The sequence below is a fragment of the Pygocentrus nattereri genome, chromosome 9, assembly GCF_015220715.1.
Source record: "Pygocentrus nattereri isolate fPygNat1 chromosome 9, fPygNat1.pri, whole genome shotgun sequence".
Lineage (NCBI taxonomy): Eukaryota > Metazoa > Chordata > Actinopteri > Characiformes > Serrasalmidae > Pygocentrus > Pygocentrus nattereri.
In genome coordinates this window covers 6,875,801-6,894,416 of record NC_051219.1, presented here as the reverse complement: position 1 = coordinate 6,894,416, position 18,616 = coordinate 6,875,801, and the positions used below count along the sequence as shown (strand labels likewise).

At 41.2% G+C, this 18,616-nt stretch overlaps 2 protein-coding genes across 2 annotated transcripts in view; one reads left to right on the top strand and one right to left on the bottom strand.

The window, feature by feature from the left end:
- Nucleotides 1-18,616, bottom strand: part of LOC108415618 (protein NLRC5-like) — an 802,877-nt gene that overhangs the window by 470,756 nt on the left and 313,505 nt on the right.
- The window catches only part of LOC108415395 (NACHT, LRR and PYD domains-containing protein 3-like), an 843,678-nt gene that overhangs the window by 536,432 nt on the left and 288,630 nt on the right, over nt 1-18,616 (top strand). The window lies entirely within an intron of this gene.

The window sequence follows — 18,616 nt, the reverse complement described above, 5'->3', positions numbered from 1 at the left end:
ACTGTCCCTCTGATCTGCTCATTTCTAATCTTGTCCATCCTTGTCACTCCCAACGAAAATCTCAGCATCTTCATCTCTGCCACCTCCAGCTCAGCCTCCTGTCTTTTAGACAGAGCCACAGTCTTCAAACCATACATCATAGCAGGACGCACTACTGTCTTGTAAACCTTCCCTTTCACTTTTGCTGCTATCCTTTGTCACACATCAGCCCAGACATCCGTCTCCACCCACTCCATCCTGCCTGCACCCTCTTCCTCACCTCTTTTTTGCACTGTCCATTGCTCTGGATGGTTGACCCAAGAAATTTGAAGTCATCCACCTTTATGACCTCTACTCCTTGCATCTTCACCTTTCCACCTGCCTCCCTCTCATTCACACACATGTATTCTGTCTTATCTCTCCACCTCCACCTCTCCAGATTCTCTTCCACCTGCTCTCTACTCTCACCACAGATTACAATGTCATCTGCAAACGTCATGGTCCATGGAGCCTCCTGCCTGACCTCATCTGTCAACCTGTCCTTCACCATTGCAAACAAGAAGGGGCTCAAAGCTGATCCCTGATGTAACCCTACCTTCATCTTGAAACCATTTGTCACTCCAACTGCACACCTTATCACTGTCTCACTATCCTCATACATGTCCTGCACCACCCTAACATACTTTTCAGCTACACCTGACTTCCTCATACAGTACCACATTTCCTGTCTTGGCACCCTATCATATGCCTTCTCTAGATCCACAAAGACACAATGTAGCTCCTTCTGACCTTCTCTGTACTTCTCTACCAACACTCTCAATGTAAAAATTGCATCTGTGGTACTCTTTCTGGGCATGAAACCAAACTGCTGCTCACTGATCTGGACCTCTCGCCTTAGCCTTGCTTCAACAACTCTTTCCCATACCTTCATGGTGTGGCTCATCAACTTTATACCTCTGTAGTTACTGCAGCTCTGCACATCACCCTTGTTCTTAAAAATGGGGACCAGTATACTGCTTCTCCACTCATCAGGCATACTCTCACTCTCCAGGATTTTGTTAAACAACCTGGTTAAAAAGTCCATTGCCTTCTCTCCTAAACATCTCCATACCTCCACAGGTATGTCATCTGGACCAACTGCCTTTCCATTCTTCGTCCTTTTTAAAGCTGCCCTCACTTCCACCTTACTAATTCTCTGCACTTCCTGATCCACTATCTCTCCCCCCGTTGTCCTCCTCTCTCTCTCGTTTTCCTCATTCATTAGTTCTTCAAAGTACTCCTTCCATCTACTCAACACTCTCTGTTCACTTACTAGCACATTTCCCTCTCTATCCTTTATCAGCCTAACCTTGCTGTACATCCTTTCCAGGTCTATCTCTCTGTTTACCCAAATGATACAAGTCCTTTACTCCTTCTTTATTGTCCAGTCTCTCTTACAGCTCATCATAGACCTGAGCCTTTGCCACCATTCACAGTACTCCTGCCTACTTCCTTCTTCTCTCTGGTTATCCCACTTTTTCTTAGCTGACTTCTTCTTCTGAATACTCTCCTGGACTTCCTCATTCCACCACCAACTTTCCTTGTCTTCTTTCCTCTCACCAGACGAAACAACCAACACATTCTTGCCAGTTTCTCTCACCACCGTAGCTGTATTTTCCCAGTCCTCAGGTAGCTCCTCACTGCCCCCAAGGGCCTGTTGCAATTTTTCCCTGAACTGCCTGCAACCATCCTCCTCTTTCAGTTTCCACCATCTAATCTTTGGCTCTGTCTTCACCCTCTTCCTCTTCTTTGTTTCTAATCTCATTCTACAGACAACCACCCTATGCTGCCTTGCTACACTTTCCCCTGGCACCACTTTACAGTCTCCAATCTCCTTTAGGTGGTATCTCCTGCTAAGGATATAATCCACTTGTGTGCACCTCCCTCCACTCTTGTATGTCACCCTGTGTTCTTCCCTCTTCTGAAAATACGTGTTCACCACAGCCATTTCCATTCCCTTTGCAAAATCTACAACCATCTGACCTTCTGCATTTCTGTCTTTCACACCATACATACCCAGCACCTCTTCATCCCCTCTGTTTCCTTCACCGACATGTCCACTGAAGTCTGCCCCAATCACCATTCTTTCCTCTCTAGGGACACCATCTACCACTTCATCCATCTTACTCCAAAATTCCTCTTTCTCCTCTAACTGACAACCACCCTGTGGTGCATATGAACTGATCACATTCAAAATTACACCATCAACCTCCAACTTCAGGCTCATGATCCTGTCTGACACTTTCTTTACATCCAGAACACTTTTCCCAAGCTGTTGCTTTAGGATTATCCCTACTCTTCCTCTTCCTCTCTACACCATAATGGAACAGTTTGAATCTACCTCCAATGTTCCTGGCCTTGCTTCCTTTCCATCTGGTCTCCTGAACACACAGAATATCTACCTTCCTTCTCTCCATCATGTCTGCAAGCTCTCTGCCTTTACCGGTCATTGTCCCTATGTTCAGAGTCCCTACTCTAACCTCCAAACTCCTGCCTTTCCTTCTCTCTCTCGCTGCCTTCTAACCCACCTTCCTCCTCTCCTCTTTGATGGTCTTCGACCTACAATAGTCCAATTTCCACTGGCACCCTGCTGGTCAACAGCACCGGAGGTCGTTGTTAACCCGGGCCTCGACCGATCCGGTATGGCAATCATATTTGTGATCCACATGATAGTTTTGGCACAAGTTTTATGCTGGATGCCCTTCCTGACGCAACCCTCACCATTTATCCGGGCTTGGGACCGGCACCAGAAGTACACAAAGTACACTCCTAATGGCTGGTTTAGAACTTTTTATTTTTTTCTATTTTTGTTATTTCGCCTTAAATTACATTTTGTTTGAAATCTGAATCAATTAATTTAATAAAATATACAAAAATCAGACATTATGAGGCAAATATGTCTTCATGGCTCTGTAAACTGCCTGCAAAACTTTTGACGGCAAAGTTTAGAAGATTTTCAGTAAAGTTTGATTTTCAGTGTTGCTGTATAAACAAAGTGAATGAATCCTATAAATAAAGGTCACTCCACCTTGATCGGTCAGCTCTAAGGAGCTGTTCGGACAGTTTCCGTATCCATCCAGCTCCATAAACATCTGGGAAGTTCTGCAACAGGCATGACAGAACTGTAGAAAAAGAGTCTTTTGGTATGAAGTTTGTGTTTGCAGTAAGGATTTGTTTTAAACATGTAGATTTGATTCTTTAGTTTTTGTCATGAATCTCTTTGTGATGTTTTCCTCAAAATAAAATGTGGTGTTTTTATTAATCACAAACCAAAAAAGACACGTGATGTTTTTAAGGCTTTTAGGTGTCCTGGGATTTTTGAAGCTTTTCCCCCTCAAAGGAATTTTGTTCAGATGAATTTCCAGGGATTCTGTCAACAGCAGTAAATTCTGACGCCTGGTGGACATTCGGATGGATGTCGGCGTTTTCTCACAAGAGTCAAAATGGAGCAAACTCTTCATGATACCACTCCGCTCAGCTCTGCTTTTGGTACCAGCTACATCCTTTTCCCCTGCAGGTACAGCACCCCATCAATGTAGCTGGTTGTCAGAGTGACACCACATGCACCTGCTATGACTTTCATGATTAACCCCTCCCAGTCCTGTTGTCCATGTGTTCATGTTTTGGTTTAGCCCATGTGTATTTGTTTTGGGTTTTCTAGTCCTGCCCTCTTGTTTCATGACTCTGACCCTGATTGTCTCCACCTGTCCCTCATTTTCCCTGTGTATCTAAGCCCTGTGTTTGCCCCTTGTGTTGGCTGGTCTTTCTTTGCTGTTATATGCTGTGTTGGATGTTCTGTTTGTTCTGTTGTAGTCTGGTTGGTCATACCTGCCCCCTGATCTATCCGTGTTGGCTCATTAACCCTAGACTGTTTTGACCATGACCCTGGATTTGCCCATGATAAAAGTCGCTTCTCTGCATGTGCCTCCACTTCCTTGCTCCCCGTCACAAAGATATTAAGGAGGAGAAACTTAAAAAGGAGAAAGTAAAACATTCAGGTCTGTCAGTTTTTGAGCTACACAGACATTCTGCCTTTTTAGGCTCTACTGTGTGTTTAGTTTCCCCGGTTTTGTCAGTTCCTCTTTCAGTTGTTAGAACTGTAGTAACTACATGAGACAGCCACCTGCAATACGCTGGGTTTTTCTTTCAAAAGACATGTGGCTTCTCAAATATGTAACCACCTGAGTTGTAAATGCCCACAGAAGTTTGATATTTCTATGAAACTGAACTTGTTTTGATCAGAATTTTACCAAGTGCCTGTTTATTTTGTTTATTTTTCTTATTTTTGACTGTATCTATTCAGAAAATCAATCCACAGCTTAGATGTCAGTTAGAAAGTGTGAGAATAAAGTCTCTCTGAGCTAAAAATCTAACAACTGTGATGATTCTTCATTACATGGCTTACTACTGTGACACAGTCTATGAGGAGCATCAGGTGGAATTGTTGTTCTTGATATTCTCTCCTGTAGGACACATGCAGATTGCTAAACCTGCATGTGACAGACTGACACAGCAGGCAGGCCTTTGAGTTTTTGTTCGGGGCCAATGTGGCTGATATTCCAGCTAATAAAGCCTGTTTTAGTGTCCTGGGTGTTCACAATCAGCTGCTTCTAAAAACAGCTACTCTTATAATGAAGATCCTTCCAGAGATCTTCAGAGAAATACTGGCTTATTTACAGAACATACAGTAAAGAACTGAGTACCAGAATACAAACTTCAGGGTGAAAAGGCTTTGTGAGGTTTGTGCCCCAAAGTCTTATGAACTTAACCACAACATAATATTGGACTGAAAAGCTGGTGTTTCTATTCTGCTTCTCCATCCTGCTGAAAACATTTTGCTCTGGTTGGAAAGTTGATGTTCGTTTGTTCTTGGAAGGTTTTAATCTCACCAACTTTAACATGAAAATCAGATATTTGTAGTTTAACTTTAGGCTCTGATTATAATGAGCCCAGACTGTTATGTAGACTAAATTATCCAGAGCCTGACAAAGCTGGGATTTACTACGATCACTTTAACCTGTTACCATAGAAACCATATTGTGGTGTAACCATATTAGGCTAACACAGCTGGCCTTTTCTGTGATGACCTCAGGCTTTCACCATGAAGACCACATCACCCCTTGGTTAAAATAACTGGGCTTTGATATGATGATTTCAGGATGATATCATGTCCATAGACATGATATCATTTTATTATTTTATTATTAAAGTGTAGTGAAGAAAAACAATGTATAAAATAATTTAAAGGCATAACATAAAGTACATATCAAACTCAAACTGAATACAGAATAACTGACCATGAGGAGGAAAACTACAACCACGTATACTATGTATCTGCTTAAACAGTGCAGATCTAAAAGTCTTGATTTCTAGAGTGAGTTTATGAAAGTCTGTCAACGTTTCCACTGGTTTGAGAGGGTTGATGTTGAGCCCAGGTGCTTTGGGAGGAGGAGAAGCACCTTGTGTCCTGCTAATCAATGTGGGGTCGTCCTCAAATATCAGGAGTTTGACAGACGTACTGTCCAAGCTGCAGCCACTGTTATACAGGAAAACAACAGACCAAACTTGACCACCAAGACTGGTTCTATGAGACGTCGTCCTCTGCTCATAAACTCTGAGTGTGAGAGGCTCCTACCAGTTAATGGGCGGCTCGTCTTAGGATGCTGTAAAACACAGAATAAGACAGAAAGTCAGACATGAAGACACTTTTTACAGCCAGTCAGACTCAACATACAAACTTTGTACAAGCCATCAAAACACACAAGACAGAACAATGAGACCCTCACAAAGCCATTAACCATCTGTCTCGCTCTCTCTCGCGAACACTAAAAACACAAAACTCTCTTTCTCCGTTTCTCCTCCTGGTGCAGGAGTTGGCTGGTGAACAAAGTCTGAGCTCCAGATTATTCCAGATTAACTTCTACTAGGTGAAGGTCTGGAACCTGGATCCATATCACTGAAACTTCCTTAAACCCTAAATTAAGATCTGACATGTTCAAGTCAGGATTTTTAACAAGTTCATTTAACAGAATGTTGCCTCTAGTAAGTGAAGGAAGATCTCCTCACAGCAACCCTGCAGTCAGAACGGTGCTGGCAGTATATCAGTCAGAATTACTGGGCTGATATTAAATCTATTTAATCTGTCCATCTTCACATTCGAGCACATCACTGCCACTTTAACTCTTCAGTCCTTCCAACCTTCAGATCAATGAGTTACAGCTACTCCCAACAAAAGGTCCACAAAGGAGTCACTGACATTATGTTAGTCTTCAATATATCAAACACCACCAGCCCACGAATACAGTACTGTGTAAAAGTCAGAGACCACCTTATTTACATAATATCCAGTCAAAACAGCCAATAAGCACAAGTTATTCATTTTTCAGGAGAATTTTATGAGATTAGATAAACGACAATGTACTTGAATAAGGAGGAGCGTCCCAAACCATTTAAAAGATTAAATTTAAGATAAATATTTATCAAAAGATATTGAGAATAAAAGATCAGGACTCTGAAGGTCAGGGTTCTGTTGGAATGAGGTTTGGATCAGCTTTTCTGTGAGCTGCATGTAATCAACAAATGCAAAGCAGGTCAGTAACTTACTGTAGTTTCTCCAGTTTATAGTGAGGATCTTCTAGTAGAGCAGAAAGCATCTTCACTCCTGACTCTCCTGGTTCATTGTCATCCAGACCCAGCTTTCTCAAGTGTGAAGGATTTAATTTCAAAGCTTTAACCAGAGCTATACAGCCTTTCTCTGTAATACTGCAGTCCCATAATCTGTAGAGAGATGGAGAAAAACGTCCTCATATTTACGGTTCTGCACACAACTTCATATACAATCTATACAAAAACCAACATCTCACACAAGCAATTAAGAAGAAAAAAAAACTGCATAATTAAATTCCTTCTGGGCGGCACGGTGGCGTGGTGGGTAGTGCTGTCGCCTCATAGCGAGGAGGGCCTGGGTTCGATTCCCCGGCCGGGCGGCCAAGGTCCTCTCTGTGTGGACTTTGCATGTTCTCCCCGTGTCTGCGTGGGTTTCCTCTGGGTTCTCCGGTTTCCTCCCACAGTCCAAAGACATGCAGTCAGGCCAATTGGACATGCTGAATTGCCCCTAGGTGTGAGTGTGTGAGTGACTGTCTGTGTCTTTCTGTCTGCCCTGCGATGGGCTGGCGACCTGTCCAGCGTGTATCCTGCCTTCCGCCCGAAGACTGTTGGGATAGGCTCCAGCATCCCCCCGCGACCCTGACGGAGAAGCGGCTTAGAAAATGGATGGATGGATAAATTCATTCTGTATGATCCTCTCATATAAACAAACACACATCAAAGAAGAAAAAACAAGACAGAAATGTAGAACATGATATTTTGTGGGGGAGATTTTATTGTTAGAGAGACATGAAGTGAGAGATGAAGTGTTTATGTAAAAACGTAACTTCTCACTTTATTATTATAAACAGAAAATAACGTAGAGTAAAGAACCTACCCTTTGGGGTGAAATGGTACTTTGTCAGGTGCATCGTCAACATACTAAACAAACTCAATGAAATAAACTCAGTCTTTATTCATCAAAGCTGTGTTTGGTCTGATCTGATCACTAAATGAACTCGTGCTAATTTCATACAGTGTTTTTTATTTATAAGTTTCATCTTTGGTGTTTCTGTACGATCAAACTCACATCTGATAAATGACTTGCTATTAACTCACCAACACTTATCAATATTATCTACAACACTAATAACAGGAATAAACATAGAAAATATCAATATTACTAATAAGCTGTTCACATGGCAACTCAGTATAAAACTGGATGTACTTGTTTTATATGAACACGGACATAAACAAACACAGCAACTGTTCAGATTACAGACATTTTACACTTTTATGTTCTATATGGCTGACACACCCACAAAACTATACAATACAAAACTAGTGCAGAAGCTGCAGTAATACAGCATTTAATACTGTTATTACAGTAAAAACACACAAAACACTGTTTAACATTAGGAGAGAAAAAGAGTGTTTTAGAGAGAGAGAGAGAGAATGAGGTGATGAATCTAGAAGGAAGAATGTTCCAATATTCCTCTTGAACGTTGTTCAGGTCTGACCTGCACCTACTGAAAACGCTTATGCTGTCAAAAATCCAAGAGTTCACTGACTTTTTCACCAGTATTGTGAATGTTTAAACGCTGAGCTCATCAATAAGAACCACATCAAATATTATCATTGTTTATGTTTTTAGCTTTAGCACAAGTGTCTGTCTGTAGTTGTGACTTAGATGAAGAAGAATCACAATTTATGACCAATTAATGCAGAAAACTGAGGAACTTCAAAAGAGACACATTTTTCTTGCCACTGTGTGTAAAACAATAATAACTGGGTGTTGTTTAGGCAAAGACCCCAGTCTGTAGTGTAGAGATGGTCTGTACTGAAGACCATGTGTGACCCTATGTACTGTGTGAATGTCACACACAGATTACATTTAAAAGATATTGTGAACTGCCAAGTAAAAAACATTGGATTTGGTGGGAAAATCAGATTTGGGCCACTTTTAACTGCTGTGGAAATGTAGCCTTTGTGACCGCACCTGGCTTAGCACTTACACATCTGCTGCTTCTACTACTGACTTCAGTACTTTTTACTCTGTTTTAGTCACAAAGACCAGAAAAAATATCTACTATTTAATTCCTACGTACAAAGTGCTGATCAGAGAACATGTGGTTTCTGTGTAATTACTATGGACAAAGTTACACTATTTTACAGTCCTGTTACTACAATGTTACAACACTGTTACAGAGACCTTACCAGTAAACATACCAAGTAATACTGAATGTGTTACTGTACTGAAATAAAGGTACTTAATCTCATTTATTCTTCTTCTAATTTAGATCTACTTCCTCTGTCACATATGCATAAACTTACAGAAACACTGAATCACCAAAAGCTGAAATATTCCTGGAATTTCTCACATTAGTTACTCTGTACTTACACACTGAACTGGATCATTATGCACTAAATATTACTAGTAAGTCCAACAGATCATTAAATCCTGAGGAAGTAGTTACACATACCTGATACTATTCATGTAGTTTTTGCCAAGTATGTATTCAAATATTACACGTATTTCATATTTAACTTTTAATCTTCAGAGTATCTACAGCTCTAAATGCTTAATTAATATATATGTACAAAATACGTACCAGAAACCACCACATATTTACTCATTAACCACATATTTACTTACTAAATACTAGTTACTTACTGTACCTGAATAAAAAATGGATCATATTCTAAATACTAAACAAAGACATTTTTAACACTGTTATTGGAGGAAAAACTCACTTATTTTTAAAATTCCTTGAATAAACAGGAGTGAAGAAGGTCTGAGTAAGTGGACTTCATTATTATATTTTAGTATTGTTTTGGAGGACTTGGACTTTAGACCGGTTTATTTAAATTAAACTCTTCTACTTTTGATTTTCATGAAGAAAAGACACTTTTTACTCCTTATATTTTCAGTAAAGAGTAAAATTACAAGTACAAATAAACATCATGTCTCTCTTTCTTTCCTTCAAACACACAAGCACACACACACACACACACACACACACACACATGAACACATCAAGCACAGAAATAGCAAAGTATGTTAAGGAGGCAGAAAAGTACAATGAATTAATACCTGAGTGTCTCCAGTTTACAGTGTTGATCCTCCAGCCCAGCAGAGAACAGCGTCACTCCTGAATCACACAGACTATTTCCACTCAGATCCAGTTCTCTCAGACTTGAGGAGTTTGAGCTGAGAACTGAGGCCAGAGCTGCACAGCTTCTCTCTGAGAGACGACACCCAGACAGCCTGGGACAAAAATGATATGAGATACATTATCATTACACCCTCAAATACAAACAGACCTACAAAACACTCACCAGGAGAAAGACATTGTGTGTGTGTGTGGGTGGGGGTGTGTGTGGGGGGGGTGTGTGGGTGTGTGTGGGGGGGTGGGGGGGTGTGTGTGGGGGGGGGGTGGGTGTGTATGTGTGGGTGGGTGGGTGTGTGTGTGTTGTGTGTGGGTGGGTGTGGGTGTGTGTGGGGATGTGTGTGGGTGTGTGTGTGTGGGTGGGTGTGTGTGTGTGGGTGGGTGGGTGTGTGTGTGTTGTGTGTGGGTGTGTGTGGGTGTGTGTGGGGATGTGTGTGTGTGTGGGTGTGTGTGGAAACAAGATGAAGTCCTAAAAACATTTGTATGTTTGTCATGTGTGTAACAGAGAGAGAGAAGAGAGAAAAAGAGGGAGGGAAATATGAGATAGAGAGAGAGAGAGAGAGAGAAAGAGAGAGGGGGAGAGAAAGAGAGAGAAAAAGAGAGAAAGACAGAAAGAGAGAGACAGATAGAGAGAAAGACAAAAAGAAAAAGAGAAAGAGACAGACAGAGAGAAAGAGACAGAGAAAGAGAGAAAAAGAGAGACCGACAGAAAGAGAGAGAAAGGCAAAGAGAAAGACAAAGAGACAGAAAAAGAAAAAGAGAAAGCCAGACAAAGAGAGAGAGAAAGACAGAGATAGACAGAGAGAAAGAGAGAGAGAGAAGGAGAGAGAGATGTTTGTGTGATCTTCCTTTTTGTGCTGTTTTCTGTTTTAAAATGAGAGAAAAGTTGAAATAATCACAGGAAACTACATGCAGATACACCAAGAACAAAACTACAAGAAACAAACAAAAAAGATGATATCTGTAAGAAATTAGAGAAATTATAGATATTAGAAATATTAGAGAAATTAGAGAAATTAGAGATATTACAGATATTACAGATAATAGAGGAGATCCACTCAAAACCACAAGAGACAGACAGAGCAGCTGAATGCAGGAGTGAGATCAGCACAACTTCAAATGTTCCAGCACTGATCACTTTGACAATAAAAGCTAAAGCTAAGCTAAAGCTAAAGTGTCAGTTGACTGCTGTCTTTTGAAAAGTCTCCCCAACATCCCGAAGCAGCTACATGCAAATGAGCTCTCAGAATGAGCCAATCAGAAGGAGCCTTGTTCATCCCCCTGCTGCCATGAAGAGGGCGTGGCCTCACTCTGCAGTCCAGAGCAGTTCTGCACACTCACTTACGCTCCTGAGCTGAAGAGCGACGCTGCCAGGAAACAGTTTAAACACAAACTCCTGAAAGAGAAGCCAGGAACTCTGTTTGCAAACCTGTATAAGACCGGGTAGGTCAGCAATCTTTTACTCTGACCGCCCAAGCTCATGGCACAAAGCCTTGATTTCTCACTACACCCTCTCTGAAAAAAGAGGGAATCTGCAATGGATGGAAAATCAAAGTAAAAGACCCTACAGACATGGAGACAATCATGACCACAGTCAACATCTACAAAAACAGAACACTGATGGTCCAGGGAAACCTGGGTGAGTTTCAGGAGTTGTTTAATAATCTCAGGGAAGTCGCTGAGAAGGAGAGATCCAGTGAAAACACTCCACAGGGGAAAGACACTGAATGTGCGTCAATGCACAGCAGCACAGCAGAGCCCTCAGCTCAGGAGCAGAACATTGAGCAGGACCCTTCACTCTATACCTCCATTACCCTGATGAAGTAGCACTTCACACAATTGGAGGTAGAGCTTGTACACCTTTGGGAGATGGTCCTCAAACAGGAACAGGACAAAGAGCTGAAGCATGAGAGAGACCTACAGAAAAGATCTGGCTGAACTGAAAGAGCAGGTTAGAGAACTACAGGAGGACAGGGAGGACAGGGACAGCTACAGGAAGGAGATGGCTGCACTGAGAGAGGAGCTGACACAGAGAGACAGCACAGTGCAGAGTCTGAGAGAACATCTACTCTCCTCAAATTACTCTCCACCTTCAACCTCCACCAGCTCACAGAAGCCTCCTCCACCTTTGACCACCACAAGCTCACAGCAATCTCCTCCCAGCCAACAAGTACATCTAGAGCCCAGATACAAACAGAGCCGAAAGAAGAACCACAGAGCAACTGGACATTGCACTTCTAATAGACTCCAATGGTGAATTTATTGATGAGAAAGAAACTCTTTCCCAGACACAGAGTGGCTAAGCTCTGGTGCCCTTCTACACGAAAAGCACTGGAATTACTCACAGAGGCAAAACTGGGATCACCAAGCCACATCATAATACTCACAGGAACAAATGACCTCAGAGCTCAGCAAGAAAGAGTGCCCATATCTTTGAGATCAGTGATAGAGAAGGCCAGCAACACTTTCCCTAATTCATCTCCACCCTGCTGCCCCGAAAAGATTTTTATCCATACACAATTCAAAAAATCAGCATCTCCAGAGAGTGTGCCCTCAGAGCGAACACCCACCTCGCCCACCATCTGACTCTGGACACAGCCTGCCTCTATGACCACGTCCAACTATTCAAAGAGGTAGTTCCTGTGTTCACTAAAACATTGAAAGACGTCACACTGACCGCAATGTCACCACACTCCAGCACACAGCTGGACAAAACCCAAACACATGGCCATCAAGACGCACCCCAAGACCAGCAGATGGAGCAACTCCACAAGCCCTCTGAGACCTCGACACCACACCCCTCACTATCCAGAACAGCCAGATAGTCAGATGAGGCACCATAACAACCCCAGCCTCCCGCCAGCACCAGCACCTATGACAGGAACACACACTGCACCACTGCCCCAGGGCCCTGCTCCACCTCCCCATCAACTCCAGACCAGCCTAGGAGAACTGACCTATGCTCAGGCTGTCAGCGGACCAGCAAACTCTAATAACTCTGAGCTCAGTGACAAACAGCAGATGCTCAGTCAAATCTGCACTAGTCTAATAGGACAAGGTCTGTGGTAAAAGTCACATTACCATAAAGGTAAAGGACATTAAAAAAAGTATATAACTCAATTTAAGTTCAGTGGTTAAGACATCAAATTCTACTTAGTAAGAGTAGGAAGTAAGAAATGTTGATATATTTGCAGCAAACATGGTGTAGAGGAGAGGAACCCACTGGTTGTCCCCCAGGCTACAGTGAGTTAGTGGTCTCCTCCACCAAGTCAAAAGGAGTGACTCAGGGTAGAAACTCAGGGGGGATGCTCACATGGTTTAAATCAGAACTAACCAATTCTATTGAAACAATAAAACAAGGACAAAATAATCTGTGGTTAAAAATTAGTAAGCAATTAATCCCAACACCTCAAAATCTATTCCTTTGTACAATATTAGAATCCCCCTATTTCAATGAAGAAACCTTCCCAAATCTAGAAACTGAAATCAGCCATTTCCAAAAACCACGTAAAAGGCCATGTACTTATCTGCGGGGACCTAAATGCAAGAACAGGAGACCAACCAGACTTTATCAGCACTCAAGGTGATCACTTTATAGCAGGAAAAAGTATTATATTTCCCTCTTACTCCCCCAAGAGAAAACTGCGACAAGTCAATAAACGCACATGGGAAGAACCTACTGCAGCTCTGTTGAAGCCCTGGGTCTGTACATTGTAAATGGACGGCTGCGAGGGAACTCCTCTGGTCAGCTCACCTACAGCTCAGCTCTAGGCAGCAGTATGGTGGACTACGCCATAACAGATCTGGACCTGACTTTCCTGAGAGCCTTCACAGTCAAGCCATTAACACCCCTCTCTGACCACAACCAAATCACTATATACCTGAAAAGAACAGCTACAAATGATAATCAGCAAAAACCCAACCAAATGTACAAACTCAGACCACCCCTCAGGTGGGCTCAGGACAGCACTGAAAAATATCTCCACGCTATCAACAGCCAAGAAATCCAGACCCTTTTGACTCCTTCCTGTCAAATATCTACCCCCAAAATAAAGAGAGTCGAGGTGGTTGTGGAAAACCTCAACAAAATCTTTGCTCATGCAACACAAATTTAAAATCTGACTGTTAAGAAAAACAAATCAAAGAGCTCCCAGTCAAACAAAGAGTTTGATCAGGACTGCAAAAAAAAGAGGCAAGAAGTTTATCCAATCAGAAACACAGAGAACTGCATAATCAGGAACTGTGTACAAAATACTGTGAGATACTTAAACAATATAAATGCATACTGAAAACAAAAAAGTACAAATACACGCAAAATCAAATAAATTACTCTGAGAAATCACTCAACTCAAATTTATTCTGGGAATAAACAGAAAAAACCAAGATGATATAGCAGTTAGAGATGGGGATATATGGAGAAACCATTTTGGGAATTATAAAGAAGTCCATCAGTAAATGTAGAGCAAGAAAAAATATCTGGAAAATTACAAGTTCTTGATAAAACAATTAAGGACTATCAAAATCTACTGGACTTCTCAGACTTCTCAGAAGAATTAGAAGAAAAACTCCAACCCAATAAAGCCCGTGGTACAGATGGCATCTTAAATGAAAAGCTAAGAAACACTGACCTGAAATTCAAATGGGCTTTTCTAAAACTCTTCAATCTTATTTTAAATGTAGGCCATTTCCCCACAGTCTGGAACGAGGGGCTCATCACCCCCATATTTAAATCTGGAAACAAACTTAACCCAAACAATTAGAGGAATCTGCATGACCAGTAACCTGGGAAAGGTCTTCTGCAGCTTCCTCAACACTCAAATAGCTCACTTTCTAAAAGAAGATAATGATCTAAACAAAAACCAGATTGGCTTCTTACCAAGTCATCAAACATCAGATCACATCTTCACTCTTCATACACTAATCGATAAGCATGTAAACCAAAATAAAGGCAGAATCTTTACGTTTCATCGACTTTCAAAAAGCTTTTATCTCAATTTGGCACAATGGATTATTTTATAACTTCACTGAAAGTGAGGTGGGGGGTGGGGGTGTACGATGTTATTAAATCTATGTATTCTCACAGTAAATGTGCAGTGAAGATTGGAAAAATCAGAACTGGGTTCTGTCCACAGTTGTGAGGAGTGAGACGGCTGCAGCCTGAGCCCCACCCCGTTTAACATGTACATCAATGAGCTGGCTGGAAAACTTGACTAGTGTGATGAAGAACCTGGACTCTCTATGGGAGATACAACAATTAAATGCCTCCGCTAGCTGGACGACTTCGTCCTACTGTCACCTACCAGAGAGGGGCTTCAACAAAATTTTGAAATCTTGGACAACTTTTGTGCAAATTGGGAGAGTGAGAGAGACGTAAAGAGAGAGAGACAGAGAGAGAGAAAGAGAGAGACAAAGAGAGAGAGAGGGAGAGAGACAGTGAGAGAGAGAAAGAGAGAGACAGAGAGAGAGAGAGTGAGAGACAGAGAGAGAGAGAGAGAGAGAGAGGCAGTGAAGAGTGTGTGTGGTTATGTGAACATTGCGTATCATTATGATCTGCACGTCACAAAGACCGGAAAAAATATCTGCTATTTAATTCCTACGTAGAAAGTGCTGATCAGAGAACATGTGGTTTCTGTGTAATTACTATGGACAAAGTTACACTAGTTTACAGTCCTGTTACTACAATGTTACAACACTGTTACAGAGAACTTACCAGTAAACATACCAAGTAATACTGAATGTGTTACTGTACTGAAATAAAGGGACTTAATCTCATTTATTCTACTTCTAATTTAGATCTACTTCCTCTGTCACATATGCATAAACTTACAGAAACACTGAATCACTAAAAGCTGAAATATTCCTGGAATTTCTCACATTAGTTACTCTGTACTTACACACTGAACTGGATCATTATGCACTAAATATTACTAGTAAGTCCAACAGATCATTAAATCCTGAGGAAGTAGTTACACATACCTGATACGCTTCATGTAGTTTTAGTAGTTTGTTATGTAAATGAATATATATGTTCAAAATACGTTCCAGAAACCACCAAATATTTACTTATTAAATACTAGTTACTTACTGTAAAATCATAAAAAGATCTACCCAGTTTCCAGTCAACACTCTCATACTATCTCTTTAACCTGGGAACCTTTTAAACACTATGAAATCAATGAATAATCTGCTGAATAATCTAATCTGTTAACACTGCACAATCACAAGACGACGCCCGCGGATCTTAAACATGGAATCTGTTTAATTATCAGTATGTAAGTTCAAGTAGAACACAATCTCAGGGAAAATCCAATATTGTAGTCCGAAAACCAAACAGGGCTCAAAAACTGGAATAACCAAAACACACAGACAACCAGAGCAAAAGGCCAAACCAAAAGAGTGAAATCCAGAAAGCAAAAGGTTCAAGACACCAAGTCAAATGGCCAGAAAATACTGGACAGTAGTAAAATATAACACCTCACAAAGAGCAGAACAAACCGGGACTATTTAAGCTCTGAGACAAACACACACACAGGTGACCTGACCTAGAAATGAGGTGACTGAGAACAACTGGAGGAATTGTTGACGTCACCGGGACTGGAATTATGGGAAATGGAGTCCTGGAGCGTGCTAGCCAAGGGAGGAGAACCCAGAAATTTTCCGACAGCAGTGAAATACATGAAGGTACTGAAAGGCTGAATACCACAAATTTACCTTCATGAAATATTAGTTGACTTTAGTTCTATAAAATAAGGATCTACCCAGTTCTCATTCACCAGTCTCACACTTTCTCTTTAAAGGGGAACTCCATCCATTCAGCTAAATGAATCAGTCATTTAACGCTTTAGATGTAAAAATCATTCAGAGCAGTTTGGAGTGAAATGAGCCTTTCTAAAGAAATTTACAGTCAAAATTATTCACCATTATAGTTCTAGGAACCAGACGTTTTCATGTCTGCACTACAAATATGACCATTTTATCTGCTCCTAAATGACCAATGAACTTACACGTATCTCAGAAGCTTTTATCTGTCACGCTGATCGTGGTGAACTAGTGCTAAACTGAAAAACTACGTTTTGTTGAGGTACATTTTTTCCTTAAAACACCCTGCAGGAACCTCTCCGCCCTAAATGCACTCTGGGGAACGGTCAGACTGCAGAGCCGCAAATTTACACACCTGCAGTTTCACTGCAGCAGAAACTGGATTCTAACTAGGAAAGAAACGTTCATGAGTGAAATAAATTAGTCGTCATTAAACACCCAACACATCTCACTGTTAGCCGTTAGCTTAGAACAGACTGGCTCTCCTTATATTTTCAATAAAGAGTAAAATCACTACAAGTACAAATAAACATCATGTCTCTCTTTCTGTCCTTCAAACACACAAACACACACACACAAACACACACATGAACACATCAAGCACAGAAATAGCAAAGTATGTTAAGGAGGCAGAAAAGTACAATGAATTAATACCTGAGTGTCTCCAGTTTACAGTGTTGATTCTCCAGTCCAGCAGAGAGCAGCGTCACTCCTGAATCACACAGACTATTTCCACTCAGATCCAGTTCTCTCAGACTTGAGGAGTTTGAGCTGAGAACTGAGGCCAAAGCTGCACAGCTTCTCTCTGAGAGACGACACCGAGACAGACTGTGACAGAAATGATATGAGATACATTATCATTACACCCTCAAATACAAACAGACCTACAAAACACTCACCAGGAAAAAAGACATTCTGACAGAAATCATCTCCCTGACTCACAAACACAGTTCACTATTACGGAGAAACGAGCTGAAGAGCTAAAAACAATTATTTGACTTTATGTACACACACACACACACACACATATATATATATACATACATACACATAGAGAGAGACAGAACGAGAGGCATAGAGAGAAAAGAGAGCGGGACACAGAAAGAGAAAGAGAGGTAGAGAAAGAGGGAGGGAGAGAGAGAGAGAGAGAGAGAGAGAGAGGTAATGATACTAATCTCTGACACAGACGCTGGTTAAATACCTGTGTGGACCAGTAAAGATTCAGTATTTAAAGAAAATCAACTGAAAACTTTCAAAGTTTAATTTGTTCTGCAGGACTGGCAGTTAAACACAGACAGACAGAGAGACAGACAGAGAGACAGACAGACAGATAGACAGATGTGGTTCCAACTCTTCCTGTTTCAGCATCACAGTGACCCATTCAGAAACTACAGTCCATAAAGAAATGATGTGCTGGACGTCGTGTGGAAGGAGCTGAATGTAAAACAGTAATAACTGGGTGTTTAGACAAAGACCACAATCTGTACTGTAAGTCTGTCTGACTGTCTGCACTGAAGCTGAGCTGGAGCTGTTGGTTTGGGTGAGCTGTAGGTGAGGGTTATCTTAGTGACCACAACTGGTTTAGTACTTACACATCTGCTGCTTCTACTACTGACTTCAATACTTTTTAGTCTGTTTTCTTCAGAACTTTATTTTATGGTACAATACCTGGTATTTAATAGGTAAATAAGTACTTACAAGTAATTGTCTGGTACATACTTTGCAAATACATAGTGCGTGTCAGGTATGTACAACAGCACTTACTCAGAGTTTGTGTTCATAATTACAAACAATAAAAACTTGGTGATTAATGTGCAAGTTTAATATAAACTAGCACAACTAATGTGAGGTACATTTCAGCTTTTAATGCTGAAAAGTTCCATGGTAAAGGCGAGAGCTACCAAACTGCTGTGATAGAAAAGAGCAGGTTACAGGTTCAGGAGACTACAGTGTAAAACTGCAGGATTCCTACGACTGAGAACTCAGTAAGAACCTTTTACAGCACAGTAACTCATTCAATGGTA